Here is a 15,429-nt window from a genome sequence, read left to right as displayed (position 1 = left end):
TTCCTGCCGTCTGCCCCAGCTAGAGTGCCAACCAACAGTAGGCACCAACAACCGGACACGTTGCTGAACAAACTTTCAAATGATTCCAGCCTCCAGCCATCGAGCTGCCCCAATTGAAGCTGAGGGGAACGGAGACAAATGGCCCTGGCCACACTCTTCTTAAGTATGGATTTGTGAACCAAACAACTGTTGTTTATTTCAGCCACACCACTGGGGAATTAAGGAAAAAATAGACACACCTTCTGGATTAAAAAAAAAGAGATAATAAGAAACATAACTTATATAGTATAAATTACAGATATCTTCTTTTATTGCACTTTGCTGTATTGTGTTTTGCAACTATGTTTTACGAATTGAAAGCTTTTGACAATCATGCATTCACCAAGTGTATGAACAGCACTTTTCCGACCCAGTTGGAGTATGTTTGGCAGTTTTTAGCAATGAAGTACTTTTTGATTAAGGTATGTACACTGTTTGTTTACACATAATGTTACCACACACTTAATAGACTACAGACTAGTGTAAAATAAATTTATATGCACAATTCTTGTGATTCACTTTATTGGGTTACTAGCTGTATTGCTGTGGTTGGAACCAAATCTGCAACATATCCGAGGTATGCCTTTAGTCTCCTTTATAGTGGAATCTAAGTAATGTGGAGATTGACTTATTAATGACACACAATGCTAATGAGAAGAAGCAGTGAATACAACGAAGACACAAGAAGTATCTCAAGGGTTCCCTTCAACGACAGCTAGGCAGGTAGGCATCTTTAGAAGCTTCCCTCAACATTCGGGATAAGGAAGGCTGGCAAGGAGACATGTGATTTGTAGTATGATAGTTGTAAAACTAGAAATAGCCAGTTAATAACCAAAATCAAACCTTTTTCCTGATTTCCATTCCCTAAAACTCTAAAAGAGATAGGCAGCTTTCAATATTTATTCATCAATCTAGTACTCAATCTTCACCTCCTTTTCCTCGGTGAGGAAATAGAGAGCATTATGGAATCATTTTTAAATCAGTAGTAAAACAATCATAGTGTCCTCTGTCACTATTTAAATACAATTTCTCCTTTACCGTACTTCAAGCTTGTTTGTATGGGAAGGGAAGACCATGTCTTCTGTATCTTATACCGAAATGCTTCTCCGTATCACACAAATAGGCTTTGACATTTTGTAATTCACATCACTAATCTATTATTTGTTTCTGATTGATCGATTTCTTCCTGAATTTTAACAGCTGTACGCTTGAAATGTTTTTTTTGGATGGGATGAAATATTTACTCCATTAATTATCTATGAAGCTAAAGGTACAACTACGCATCTCTATGTGTTTCTCCGAATGTAGGATCTATGCCAAGAACAAGATTGGCACCAGTGTTTTAGAAAAGAACCGGGTCAAACAGAATCTACTTTTCAATTGCAAGATGATGGATTAGAGAGCTTTCTAAAAAGGAGAGCAGACGGTCCAGGTTTCATCTTCTCCTTCCTAGACAGTGAAATCTACGCAAGATGCTATGGATTAGGAGATAGACAAAATGAAGAAAGTGGTCCACCAAGTATCAGATCCTATTACTGACATTTGATGGAAATGGGAGTGAAAGGGAGGCACTGGGTTAAAGATTAATGTTTTGAATGAAGAAAACAAAAGGAACGAGTCGACTTTGTAAGCCTAATATCCCATCATGTCATAAGGTCACCGACGCATAAGCAGGCCACAGGCTCCATCCAGAAGCAAAACATCTCCACAGAAGTGGAATTGAAGATACTCCACTGCACTGACATTTTATTATTCCATAAGATATCCAGTAATATGCAAGATGACTGGGAAAGAGTTCTCATAACATTTGATTTGGTAATGGCGTAAGGACAGATCTATAGATCAATGAATGAAAATTAAGGGTCCAGAAATTAACCTCATATGTAGAGTCGAGTGATTTTTGACAAGGGTGCCAAAAAATCCAATTGGATGTGAATAGTCTTTTGAACAAATGATACTGGATCAACTGGATATCCACATGCAAAAGAAAAAATTAGAGCTCTACATCATACCAGATATAAAAATTATCTCAAAATGTAAGAGCTAAAATTAGAAAAGCTTAGAAGAAAGCATAGGTATACGTCTTCATGAAAGAGTTCTAATTGTGTTTAAGAACAATAAATTAACTGGAGTGCATTAAAATAAAATAGTTCTGTGCTTTAAAGGACACCATTGAAAGACTAAAAAGGCAAGCTAATGAAAGGGAGAAATATTTGAAAATCTTATGTGATAAGAGAGTTTTATCCAGGATATATAAAGAACTCTTACAATTCAACAAGAAAGAGACAATCCAATTTTAAAAGGGCAAAGGAATTGAATAAACAGTTTTTCAAAGAAGATATACAAATGGATAATAAGCATGTGAAAAGATTGCTCAGCATCATTAGTGATCAGGAAAAACTACATCAAAACCACAATATGGAGCAGAGAGTTCACCAGTGGTTCCCTAGGGCTAGGAAGAGTGGGAAGGGCAGACTGGCACACGCTGAAGGCTAACAGTACACGGATACTTTCCAGGGTGATGAAAATGTTGTAAGACTGATTGCGATGATGACTGCATAAAGCTTTGAATACACTAAAAGCCACTGCACTGCATACTTTAAATGATGGAACTGCATGCTATGTTCATTACATCTCAATGCAGATTGGAGCCAGTGCTTTGGGGTCATGCAACGGTGTCCTTCTTGGCTTTAGATCACTAGCCAGGGTTGAGACAAAGGAGAGGTAACAGTATGCCCTTTTATAGAAAAATGATATAGAAAATAAGCTATCTTTTTCACTGCTTGAGTCTGTAAAATTAAGGGAGAAATCTATATTGTACTGCTTAAAGCATTGAGTGGTTTGTATTTCCCCAAATTAAGTGATTTCTGGGTCCCAAACGGATTACAAATTACCTTCTGTTTTAACCTAGTCATCTGAATAGCCATTTCAGATTGATTGGGTTCTAAATCTCCAAGGAAACTAACCTCTCCATTTTGACTGTCATGTAGCATCCTTGTATTCTGAAAGAGGGTCTTCAGTCTGCAGAATTGTAGAAAACGAGTAAGTCAAATTCTTTAAGAGTAAATGTTTAGTAATTATTTAAAGAGATGATATGTCTATCATACAAAATAAACAAATCTATAAATTATGATCCTCTCCTATTTGTTCCAGTATAATAGTTTGAAAGCAAACTAATTAAATTATAATCTTAGGTAAGTAACAAAACAATTGTGATACATATGATACAGACTTAATATTGTAACAATGTATGGTTCTTATAATTAAAGTATTATTAATATCTACTTGAGATTGTTAGTATCAAACATTAACCTATTATTAAATATCAGCTATAAACCAGAGATCAGTATCCAAGCTGAAGAAGGAAAGTATAATACATGGGGGTGTTTTGAAAAGACACAAAAATACCATTCGGTGCCTACTGACCACAGTCTACCAGAAGAAAAGAAAGTACGTACCAACAAGAGATCATTCAAAATAGAAAGAGAAACCGGAAAGAAAAATCTGAAGTCTGAGTGGAGGGGAAAGAAAAGGGGCAGGGCTTTAGAAGAAAGGAAATTGGAGAGATAATGTGTCACAGTCTCTTCGAGTCTGTTTTACGAAGAGATCTTTGCTAGCACAAAGTTAACAAAATGAGAAGAATACAAAACAATGCAGAGAAAGACAGTGACATGGGAGAAAAAACACTGAGGAGAATCAGAGAAAAAACTTCATTCAGTAAGCAGCAAGTAAACAGAAAGCAAGCCACGCGTGGGCTTCCCAGACGTTGGGAAAGATTCCATTATTATCTGAGTGAGATGATTACTCATCTCATTCTTCTTTACGTTATACATATGGTTTGGTATGTATGACATATTTTATAACTGAAAAAAAAGTAGAAAGAACATAGAAGCCAAATCAATAACAATTCTGATGTTGTTACACAATACCACAGATAGGTTTTTAGACATTAAACTGTTAGAATGCCAAAAGGAAGAACACTACTAAAAGAAGGAAAGATTACCAAAGAGAGCACAGACATCCTGCAGAAATAAAGATTCAAGGGAGACCAGGAAGAGTGCAATTGACAGTATATGCAAAAGACACTGTCATTATAGTTTTAGGAATCATTCAAGAGTAGGTATAATATTTTGGCATTCACACAAGTTTGTGCTGTGAGTTTCTGATGTAAATTCTTAAGTAGGATAACTTGGTTAATTATGAAAATTACAGGTATGAAATACATTTGTACTTAGGTTTTCATAAAGTAAGAATTATAATTAAATAGTAATTAATGGTTGACATGATCTGAAATATTAAAACCTTACCTGGTAACCTCTGTCTCTAATTCATCATTTTTCTTCTTTTGTTGATTCAAATTATATTGCAGAGATTCTAACTTCTCATAGTACTTTAATTGTTCCATTTCATCCTCAGACTTTGAAAAACATTTTTAAAGAAAGTTAATTTTAAAAATCTAGAGACTCACTCTTCTTTCTTTAAAATATGATTCCTCATGAGCTCACGAGTAATATGTGTACACAGGTGTATAAAATGTAGTTATAGACCTGAAGCCAATAAGGACAGAGTTCAAAAACAATGACATTTCTTAAAACAGCTGAAATGGATTTTACAGTGTCATCATTGGTTTCCTGGAATTTAAATTGCCAAACTTTCTTAAAAACAGAGGCTTTTACATGTAAAAATACTAAGTGTTAAAGAATAGATTTAAATAGTGGTTCTATTTACATTTTAGTTTCAAGAAATGCTCCCAGAGACATTTTCATCAACATTTCAAGATTTTACAGGGTTTATGGAATCACATTTTCATACGATAATCTTTGAAAACTTCCTGTGCAGTCCCCCTTACATTGTGATAATCTGACATGAGCATCAGATGAAGACTCTCATTCTCTGTAAGCGTTCTTCCATAGGTTTCAATTTCTCCTTTTCTAATAAATATTTTTCTCTTTAAAGTTTATCTTCTCTATATTATATAAAAACATAACTTTTTCTTGATTCCTGTAACTTTTTCTGTCATCCTGTTTTTCTCCTTAGACTCTAACCCTCTTTAATATGTGGTCTCATCCCCAGGTCCATATTTTCGCCACTTATTCTCTTCTTTTACATAAGAATCAGACTTTCTGTCCTTATAAGTGCACTAAAACATTTTTTCAGGGGCATCTCTTTCTTTAGTCCTTATCCTGCTTTACTTCTTAGCAGCAACTGATAAGGATGCCCACACCCTTTCTATGATCTTCTCAGCCCAACTCATTTCTAAACAGCAGCCCTGATGGTCAGTACTTGACCCTTTTCTATTCCTCTTTTTAAATGCTCTCAGTTCCTTACATCCCAGTGCTTCAAACCACATTCCCTCATCTACAGTTGCAGCCTTCACCCCTTTACTGAGATCTTCTGTACTTTCCTTTTTCCCCTGGAGCTCCTCATAGACAGTGTCCCTCAACCACACACTCATAAACCATGACTTGCTGTGGATCAGCTCATCTTGTACATTTTATGGGGATTCTTATCACTGTGACTGTGAGCATAGTGTTATTTTTGGATCTTGGCAGCTCCTCACCCTTAGGATGTTGACCAGCATACTTTGTCCTGTTTTTCTCTCAGAATGCATAAGTTTTTCATAAGCTTCACATTATCCACTATTCGCCTTTCCATTTTTGTTTGCTCTATTGAATAACTTCCTGTTCCTTGGGACCTGACCTGACCTATGGTAGTGTTCTGAAATTCCTTTCACAAGTACACTCCACTATCTTGTTTGAAGGCTTAAGTCAGTTGCAGCTATCCTTTCTTCCCAGTCCAGATGCTTCCTCTCAACATTGTGTGAATCAAATATCTTAACTCAGGTAATATCTCACGTGGGGGGAATCATGAGACGAGAGTCTTCTAGAGAAGTGAGGGCTATTGATTGAATTCATTGAAACCTGTCATTATAAATCTTATGATATACAGGGTAGACCTTATGGTGGCTGATAATTCTGTTGAGATCTAACTACTTCCCCTAGGAATCTATAGTCCTTCATTATTTTGGTATAAGCTTAATCAGTTTTAGGTGTGCTTACAAATTTTTCAATTTTTTGACATTCAATATTATTTTATATTAATTTATATAAAATGTTATTTTATAGTATTTCATATTAATTTCAGGTGTACAGCATAGTAATTAGAATTTACGTAATTTAAGAAGTGATCCCCCTGACTCATTTTGTACCCACTTGGCACTATAGTTAGTTATTGTCATAGTATTAACTATATTCCCTATGCTTTACATTACATCCCCGTGACTATTTAGTAACTACCAATTTGTACTTTTTAATCCCTTCACCTTTTTTACCCTGCTCCGAACTCCCCTCCCATCTAGTACTCACCTGACACCATGCATCGTGATTACAATATTATTGACTATATTCCTTATTCTATACCGTACATCCCCATGACCACTTTGTAAAAACCAATTTGTACTTCTTAGTCCCTCCCCTTTTCACTCATTTCCCAAACCCCCTTCCAGCTGGCAACCAACAAAATGTTCTTTGTATCTATGAGTTTGTTTTAGTTTGTTTCTTTTGTTCTTAAATTCCACGTATAAGCAAAATCACATTGCATATTTGTCTGTCTGACACACTTCACTCAGCACAGTTCCCTCCTAGTCCATCTATGCCGCAGCAGATGGCAAGAACCCATTTCCTTCCATGGAATATTCCCCGAGCAATATTCCATTGTAAACACATACCATCTCTCCTTTTCCATTTATCCATTGATAGACATCCAAGCATCATGCGCATGTTGGTCATTGTAAAGAATGCTACAGTGAACATATGGATGTACAAGTCACCTCGAATTGGCGTTTTTTGTTTTCTTTGGATAAATACTCTGAAATGGGATATCTGGGTCATTCTTTGACTCTTGTGATAGCCTTTGTTTAAAAGTCTATATGGTATGATATAAGTATTGCTCCCACAGCTCTTTAAAAATTATTTTATTTTCATGAAATATCTGTTTCCATCCCTTTATTTTCAGTCTCTGTGTCTTTTGATCTGAAGCGAGTTTCTTGTATGGAGCATATGTAAGGATCTTATTTTCTTATCCTTTGAGCCACCCCGTGTTTTGATTGGAGCATTTATTTATTTATTTATTTATTTAAATAGTTTTTATTTTATTTTATTTTTACATCCCTCACACCGTGAACCCCCCTCCCCCCATTGATTGGAGCATTTGATCCATTTACACATAAAGTAATTATTGATAGATATGTAGTTACCCGCATGTTATTAATGATATTTTTGCTCTTTCCTTTTTGTGTATTTTAAAGAAGTCCCCCTAATATTCCTTGTAATACTGGTTTGGTGCTGATGAATTCCTTTAGTTTTTGTTCTCCAGGAAGTTCTTTATCTGTCCTATGATACTAAATGATAGCTTTGCTGGGTAGAGAAATCTTAGCTGTAGGAGAGTCTTTCATCACTTTGAATGTTTCGTGCCCTCCCGTCTGGCCTGCAAAATTATTGTTGAGAAATCAGCTGATAGTCTTATGGGTGCTCCCTTTTAGGTTACTAACTGCTTTTTCCTTGTTGGGTGCCCTCTTATAGGTTACTAACTGTTTTTTTTTTTTTTTGCTGTTTTTAAAATTCTTTATTTACTTATAAACTTTGGCATTTTAATTATGTTGTATCTTGGTATGGGCCTGTTTGGGCTCATCTTCTTTGAGACTCTGTGATTTCTCGGCTTATATGTCCATTTCCTTCACCAATTTAGGGAAGTTTTCAGTCATTATACCTTCAAGTACAGGTTGAATTCCTTCATATCTTTTTTCTTCTTGTAGTACCCCATATGATGAGAATGTTGGTATGCTTGACATTGTCCCCGAGGTCCCTTAAACGATCCTCATTTTTTGAATTATTTTTACTGTTCTGATTGGGTATTCTCTGCTACCATATCTTTTAAATCATTGATTCGATCCTCTATTTTATCTAATCAGCTTTTCATTCCCTCTAAGACATTTGCTTTTTCAGTTATTTTATTCTTTACTTATGACTGATTCATTTTTATGTTTTCTATTTTCATTTTTATGTTTCCTATATCTTAGTTGAAGTTCTCCTTGAGATCACTGAGCATCCTTATAACCAGTGTTTTGAACTCTGCATCTGATAGATTGCTTGTCTCTATCTTGCTCAATATTTTTCTGGAAGTTTGTTCTGTTCTTTTATTTGGCATGTTTCTTTGACTCCCCATGTTGGCTTCTTCCTTGTGATTGTTTCTGTGTATGAGGTAGGACGGCTGTGTCTCCCAGGACTATTTGAGTGGCCTTAGATAGTAGGTGTCCTGTGGGGCCCCGTGGCACAGTCTACTTGTTAACCAGAGCCGGGTGCTGCAGGTGTGCCCCTTGTGTGAGTTCTCTGTGCTCTCCTGTTGTAGTTCAGCCTCTGTTGCTCTTTGTATGTCAATGGGAGGTATTGATGCTCAGGCTGATTGGTTGTGTGGACTGACCATGACTACAGTGGAAGAGCTGTTTTGGCACGGGCTGCCTCTATAGAGCAGGATTTGCTTTAGCAGGGCACTGGTGTCTGCCCTGTGTGCACTTTGGTTGTGTCTTCCTTGGTGGCATCCAGGTGATGCTCCAGCTCTGTTCAAGGATGATCACCAGTTGTGTTAGCCCTAGGGACTCCTGTCAGTGGCCCAGCTACAGGCCAAGACCAGCCGCAGCCTGTGTCCTGTCTGGGGCCAACTATCTTGACCACAAAGCAGGACACAGATGGCTGCCACCTGCACTGGGTTCAGAGGTACCTCAAGAGTTCCAGTTGCGAACCACAGCCAGCTGCCACTAGTGCCATCTTGGGTCTGCACAGCAAGAAGTAAAGGACAGCTGAAGCCACATAACGCTTGTTTGAGTTTTGTGAACCGTTGAGAGATTTTAGGTAAGCCTGCAGCATGAGCCAAGACAGGATTTTTTTTTGGAAAAGGCACTGAAAGCAGCTTGGGTTGGCTCTCAAGTTGGGTGGGGCAGGTTCTCAGGGAATCACCAGGGTGGGGTGGACAGTGTTAGCCAGGTTGATGTAGACTCAAGAGATGGCGGCCATCTATGTCTCACACTGCGATGGGTGATGGAGCAGTACAGAAACAAAGGATTCTACAAGCACCTCTGTGTGGGAGAAAGCTCCCTTCCAGCCATCACCCTAAAACCAGAAAACTTAGTTCCTGCCCTTATATCCCTGACATCTTTTGAACTACTGCCCAGTGTTGGAGTTCGGGGCAAACGAATCTGTCAGTTAGTAAGCCCATTCCAAGCCCTATAAGAGAATCAACTGGGACTCTAGCCACGCTTCATCTCTCCCAGCCAGAATGACCAATGGTTTCCACAGCCAGAAGCTATAGGGACATCTCTCTCTAGCACTGGAATCCTGGGTTAGGATGCCTGGTGTGGAGCTGGGTCCCCTCGCACCCCAGGTGGACCTCCACAACCAAGATATCCCTCTAGACTTTTAACAGTCACACAGGGGTCTGGCGTCAGCTTGTTCTGTTTTTCTGCCCCTCCTACCAGTCTCGAGGTGACTTCTTCTGTATGTCCTTAGAAGTAGGACGACTTTGGTTGAGCTAGACTTCAGGTGATGCTCAGTGATGATTGTTCTGTAGTTTAGTTGTAATTTTGATGTGGTCGTGAGAGGAGGCAAGCATGGCATTTACTTACTCTGCCATCTTGACCACAAATCCCCAATTTTTCAATTTTTGATACCTTAATATAATAGATTTCTCTATAAAACTGTGATGTGACAACTCATGGAACTCACATTCATGTAAGACTCCTTATCAACACATTATCATGTCACTCCTATGAAAAGTATGCTAACATAATGTGACTTAATTGACAAGAAGTCTAGACAAAAATTTTTTTCAAAGTTTCTTTGGCCACAAGAAGGACCATCAGCACAATCTTCTGTTTCCCTTGATGGGCATGTCTGTTTAATGAAATTGCTTAGACCTGGCTACTGTGACTGAAAGACACCAGCTGGAAAGTACATCTACGTCAATGGTCCACCTCGGGTCACAATGCGATCTTATGATGGGAAATCCTAGGGAGCCTCTCCTACAGAGGACAGGAGGATGGCAGGGGAATGTTGTTCTGCTTAGGAAATAGTGATATGGTTTTCACTGTCCATCAGGAAATTGTCATCCTGGATGACACATCAATCTTTTCTGACATCAAACTGTTAAATCTTTAAAGGCGTATGATTAACTCAAGTGAAGGGAAAAAGATTAGTTTCTAAACTTGTAAAGCTAGAAGCACTATGTTACTATGTAAGGCCTTACTTGGGCATTCATTTCTACTTTTACACTGGCATCTCTTTTCTTTTTCAAAATCCAACAAAGAGAAAAGTATATTCTTTTTGGGAAACATTTGCACAATGATCCAGTATTCGTGAATGACGAAGAAAACAAATTAGAACATTAAAAGTAATTCATTCTCGAGACCGAAAAAAATGGCGGCGTGAGGTGAGCCTCTGTAACGCTCCCCTGGAATTTACAACGAATCAGACAATAACTCCACAAAGGACTCCTTGCACAGCAGACAGGCAAGACGAAGAGGCCCACTACTGAATTCACCTCCAGGTGGGTGAATCGCGCGAGCGGGGGAGGAGGGAGAGGAGAAGTGCGGACGCAGGATGCAGACCTAGCTCAGTGCTCGGAGCCCGCTGCTCCCGGATCTTCCGCAGCTGCGGGAGAGGGAAGGACTCGGACTGCTAGGGCTCCGCTTACGGCCCACAGGGCTGAGGGGGCAGCATACAAAACCGCTGAACACAACGCTCGCTCACGGCAGACCTTGGAGCAAAGACTGAGGGAAGAGGGCTGAAATCAATGGTTTAAGCCCTCACTGCCGAGCGGAGAACGGAAGCCCTAGACACGGAGACTAGCCGCCCCCTCCCTACCCTCCCAGAGCTCGCCCTGCCCCCACCTGCCTGGTGCTAAAGCGATAAAGTAGCAGTGTCGGATCAAAGGACAGAATATTTGCTGCTCTGAGAACTGTGGACCGCAGACACAGATTCGCAGCTCAACTAGTTCTGGCAAAGGGGAGGGAGCTGTGGAAGCAGGACTGGCTGTGGTGATGGTCGCCGCCATTGCTCTGGGCCACCTCTCACAACTCACCCCGCCCCTGGCCCCACCTATCTGGGCGGATCCCTGCAGGAGTAAACAGAACTGCTGAAACATACGGGCTCTGAATCTGGTGCAGAAAGAGCTTTGGAACTTCAAAACCTCTTCGCATACCTATCAACCTGTTGCAGAAGCCACTCCTGTAGATGTCTAGGAAGAGAAATAGTAAATCAGTGATTGCCATGAATAACCAAGGCAACAAGATAGCTCAGAAAGAAAGTGAAAAGTCTCCAGAAAAGGAACTTAGAGATATGGACCTTTGTGATTTAAATGACAGAGAATTCAAGATTGCAATTCTGAAAAAACTGAACGAGATGCAAGAAAACACAGAAAGGCAATTTAATGAACTCAGAAACACAATCAAAGAACACCATGAGCATTTTACAAAAGAGATTGAAATCTTGAAAAAGAACCAAATAGAATTTCTGGAGATTAAGAACTCAATAGAAGAAATTAACAATAAAATATCCAGCCTAGGTAGTAGATTTGACCAGATAAAGGAAAGAATCAGTGACATCGAAGATAGGAACCTGGAATTTACACAGAGGGAAGAAGGAAGAGACTTGAGACTTAAAAGAAATGAAAGAACTCTACAAGAACTTTCTGACTCCATCAGAAAGAGCAATATAAGAATAATGGGCATACCAGAAGGAGAAGAAAGAGGGAAGGGAACAGAGAATATATTCAAACAAATCGTCGATGAGAACTTCCCAAACTTGTGGAAAGAATTGGATCCTCGAATCCAAGAAGCAAATAGAACACCTAATTACCTCAATCCCAACAGGCCTTCTCCAAGGCACTTGTATTGAAGCTGTCTAAAATCAATGACAAAGAAAGAATCCTCAAGGCAGCCAGGGAAAAGAAGACGGTAACTTACAAAGGAAAGCCCAGTAGATTATCATCAGATTTTTCAGCAGAAACTCTACAAGCTAGGAGGGAATGGAACCAAATATTCAAAATATCGAAAGAGAAATCATGAGCCAAGAATAATATATCCAGTAAAGATCTCCTTTAGATATGAAGGAGGAATAAAGACCTTTCCAGATATCCAGAAACTGAGGGAATTTTCTAATACACGACCTGCACTACAAGAAATACTAAAGGAGGCTATTAGACCACCATCAACAGGGACAACTTGTGGCAACCGAAACATAAAAAGGGGGAGCGTAAAGGCCTGAACTGGAATATGGGAATAGAGAAAGTAAGCGTACTGAAGAAACTGGAATACTCTAAATACTGGAATACTCAAACTTTCTTTTACATAAACTCAAGGGTAACCACTCAAAAAATATCCAAATCTGAAATATATACTGTAATAAAAGAAGAAACAGAGGGAAACATCATAGAATACCACCACACAGAAAAAACAGACAACAACAAAAAGGCAAAGAAACAATGGAGACACAGCCTTACCAGTAAACTAAAGACAGAATGACAGGAAATCCTCACATATCAATAATCACCCTAAATGTAATGGACTAAACTCACCAATAAAGAGACACAGAGTAGCAGATTGTATTTCTGTGGTGTCCGTGATAACTTCCCCTTTTTCATTTCTGATTTTGTTAATTAGTGTCTTCTCTCTTTTCATCTTAGTGAGTCTAGCCAAGGGTTTGTCGATTTTGTTAATCTTTTCAAAGAACCAGCTTTTTGTCACATTAATTTCTTTCTATTGTCCTTTTGTTCTCTATTTCCAAGACATGGAAACAACCTAAATGTCCTTCGATAAATGAATGGATAAAGAAGTTGTGGTACATATACACAATGGAATACTATTCGGCGTTAAGGAAAGATGATATAGGAGCATTTGTGACAACATGGATGGATCTTGAGAGTATAATGCTAAGTGAAATAAGTCAGACAGAAAAAGCAGAGAACCCTATGATTTCACTGATATGTGGTATATAAACCAAAAAGAACAAGACAAACAAATGAGAAACAAAAACTCATAGACACAGACAATAATTTAGTGGTTACCAGAGGGTAAGGGGGTGGGGGGTGGGTAATGAGGGTAAAGGGGATCAAATATATGGTGATGGAAGGAGAACTGACTCTGGGTGGTGAACACACAATGGGATTTATAGACCATGTAGTACAGAATTCTACACCTGAAATCTATGTAAATTTACTAACAATTGTCACCCCAATAAATTTAATTAAAAAAACAAAAAGTAATTCATTCTCCAAATCTCACTAAAGGGTTTAGATTTCAAGGGAAATTCAGAATTCTGGATCAAATCATTACTCAAACGCCTGGACTCAAACAGATATTTGTAGTCCGATGTTTGTGGCAGCATAATTAGCAACAGCCAACAGTTGGAAAAACTGAAATGTTGGACAAACGAAAGGATAAATGAAATGTGGTATATATCAAATGTTGCCTTTAGACTGTCACAATGTTTTTCTATAAAAACCTTACTACAAAAATCATTAATTTTATGAACTGAGATTTCTTTCTCTGTAGAGAGAAATTACATTACTCCCAGCAAGTAGTATCAACATGAATTCAGTACTTTTATTAATGAGACTGTTCTTATTGTCTAAAATATCCTTATGTGCTACTATGACAAACATAGAAATTCCTTTGCAGTATGACAGAAATGAAGAGATTCACTTACCAAACTTGTACCTGACAGGTGCCTGAGAAGCTGTTCGATTATGCCCACTAGCTTTTGAATTGTCGGTTTTAGGTCAATATTTTCAGCTTCAAGCCTAAAGTGAATATTTTGACATAATTATTCTCACACATTGACTTTAAAGCATACCACATAATCGCTGAACAAATATCTAAGGTGCAACTACATAAAATCTTACAATTTGAAAAGCACATGATTTGGCAATTGTGCCATTTTTCTAGTTGTGAATTTTGCATAATGTGCAAAATTAGAGATAATGTACACAAATTATTCTTTTCAAGGTAGCTCAAAGCTGCCATTTTGACCCAGGTTCACACTCATGTGTTTATTGTTATAACTGATCTAATGGTCATACTACACTACACATCTGCTTTATAAATACTCAAGTTATTTTCTGTGCTGCTTTAACTTATACTTTTGCACGTGATCTTGCATCTTCTCAGTGCATCGTGCATCCTCTGGATGTCGAGCTCCTGCTTCTTGCAGCTAAAATAAAGAAAAAGTTATGTTTACTGATGATCTATGACATCGGACAATTAAGTTCGTAAACTTGTTGCAATGATGTTGCTCCCCATTTTTTAATATATATGATGGATTGTTCATTATGAATTTCTACCAACTGGACAAACAGTTAACCAAGTTTACTCTTTGGAAGTGCTTAAAAGGTTGTGTGAAAAAGTTAAGATGACCTGAACTTTTAGCCAACGACTCATTGCTCTTGTATCACAACAATGCACTAGCTCACACGGCACTGTCTGTGAGGGAGTTTTTAGCCTGTAAACAAATAACTTTATTGCAACACCCTCCTTACTCACCTGATCTGGCCCCCAATGACTAAATATGTCATTACCCAAAGAGAAAGAAAATATGGAAATGAAGACTATTTGATGACATTCAGGACATCAAGGGTAATATGATGATAGCAATGATGGCCATTCCAGAAAAAGAGTTCCAAAATTGCTTTGAACTGTGAATTAGGCGGTGGCATTGGTGCATAGCTTCCCAAAGGGAGCTTTGTGACCGCAGTGATATTCAGCAACGAGGTATGTAGCACTTTTTCTTGAATGAGTTCTCACACTTAATTATCATACCTTGTAGTACAAATGACCCAAGAAGTCAAACATACTGTATTCCAAGCATCCCATCAACTCTAATTTTAAATATTCACATACGTGAATTACCAGGCTATTCCAGTGATTATGAAAGTTAACAGGCTACTCTTGGGGGCAGTCAGATAGTCATGGAATAGTTTGAGGGGCAGTAACTAAATAAGAGCCAAAATGCCTGGGTTTTTATCCCAAGTCCACCAGTTATTAGCTGGGTGACCTTGAGCAAAATACTTAAATTTTTTGGGTCTCAGTTTCTTCATGTATAAAATGAGACAATAGTGGCATCTACCTCACTGGGATATTGGGAAGATTAGATTAGGGAACATATGTAATAGAAAAGGACATGGCACACAGTAAAACCAAAGGGTTTGCAGTTAGCATTATTATTGTTGCTGTATTTTATGTTCTAATAAAATTTGATATTTTACACAGATGGGATGCCAATGGAAGTGGAACCAGTGTAAGAGTACACCAGTTACACTGAAATCATTCATCAAACTATCGGCAAT

The 15,429-nt window shown here is 38.3% G+C and overlaps 1 long non-coding RNA gene across 1 annotated transcript in view; it reads right to left on the bottom strand.

Annotated features, from left to right (window-relative positions):
* The window catches only part of LOC308495717, a 58,436-nt gene that overhangs the window by 17,055 nt on the left and 25,952 nt on the right, over positions 1-15,429 (bottom strand). Inside the window, exons 13-14 of the long non-coding RNA XR_013993037.1 lie at positions 14,227-14,297; positions 13,794-13,887 (exon numbers count right to left, since the gene is read on the bottom strand). This is a non-coding gene — a long non-coding RNA (uncharacterized lncRNA). The remainder of the gene's footprint in view (positions 1-13,793; positions 13,888-14,226; positions 14,298-15,429) is intronic.

This window comes from Rhinolophus hipposideros (genome assembly GCF_964194185.1).
Source record: "Rhinolophus hipposideros genome assembly, contig: HAP1_SCAFFOLD_89, whole genome shotgun sequence".
NCBI classification, from domain to species: Eukaryota; Metazoa; Chordata; class Mammalia; order Chiroptera; family Rhinolophidae; genus Rhinolophus; species Rhinolophus hipposideros.
This window is presented reverse-complemented; position numbering and strand designations above follow the sequence as displayed.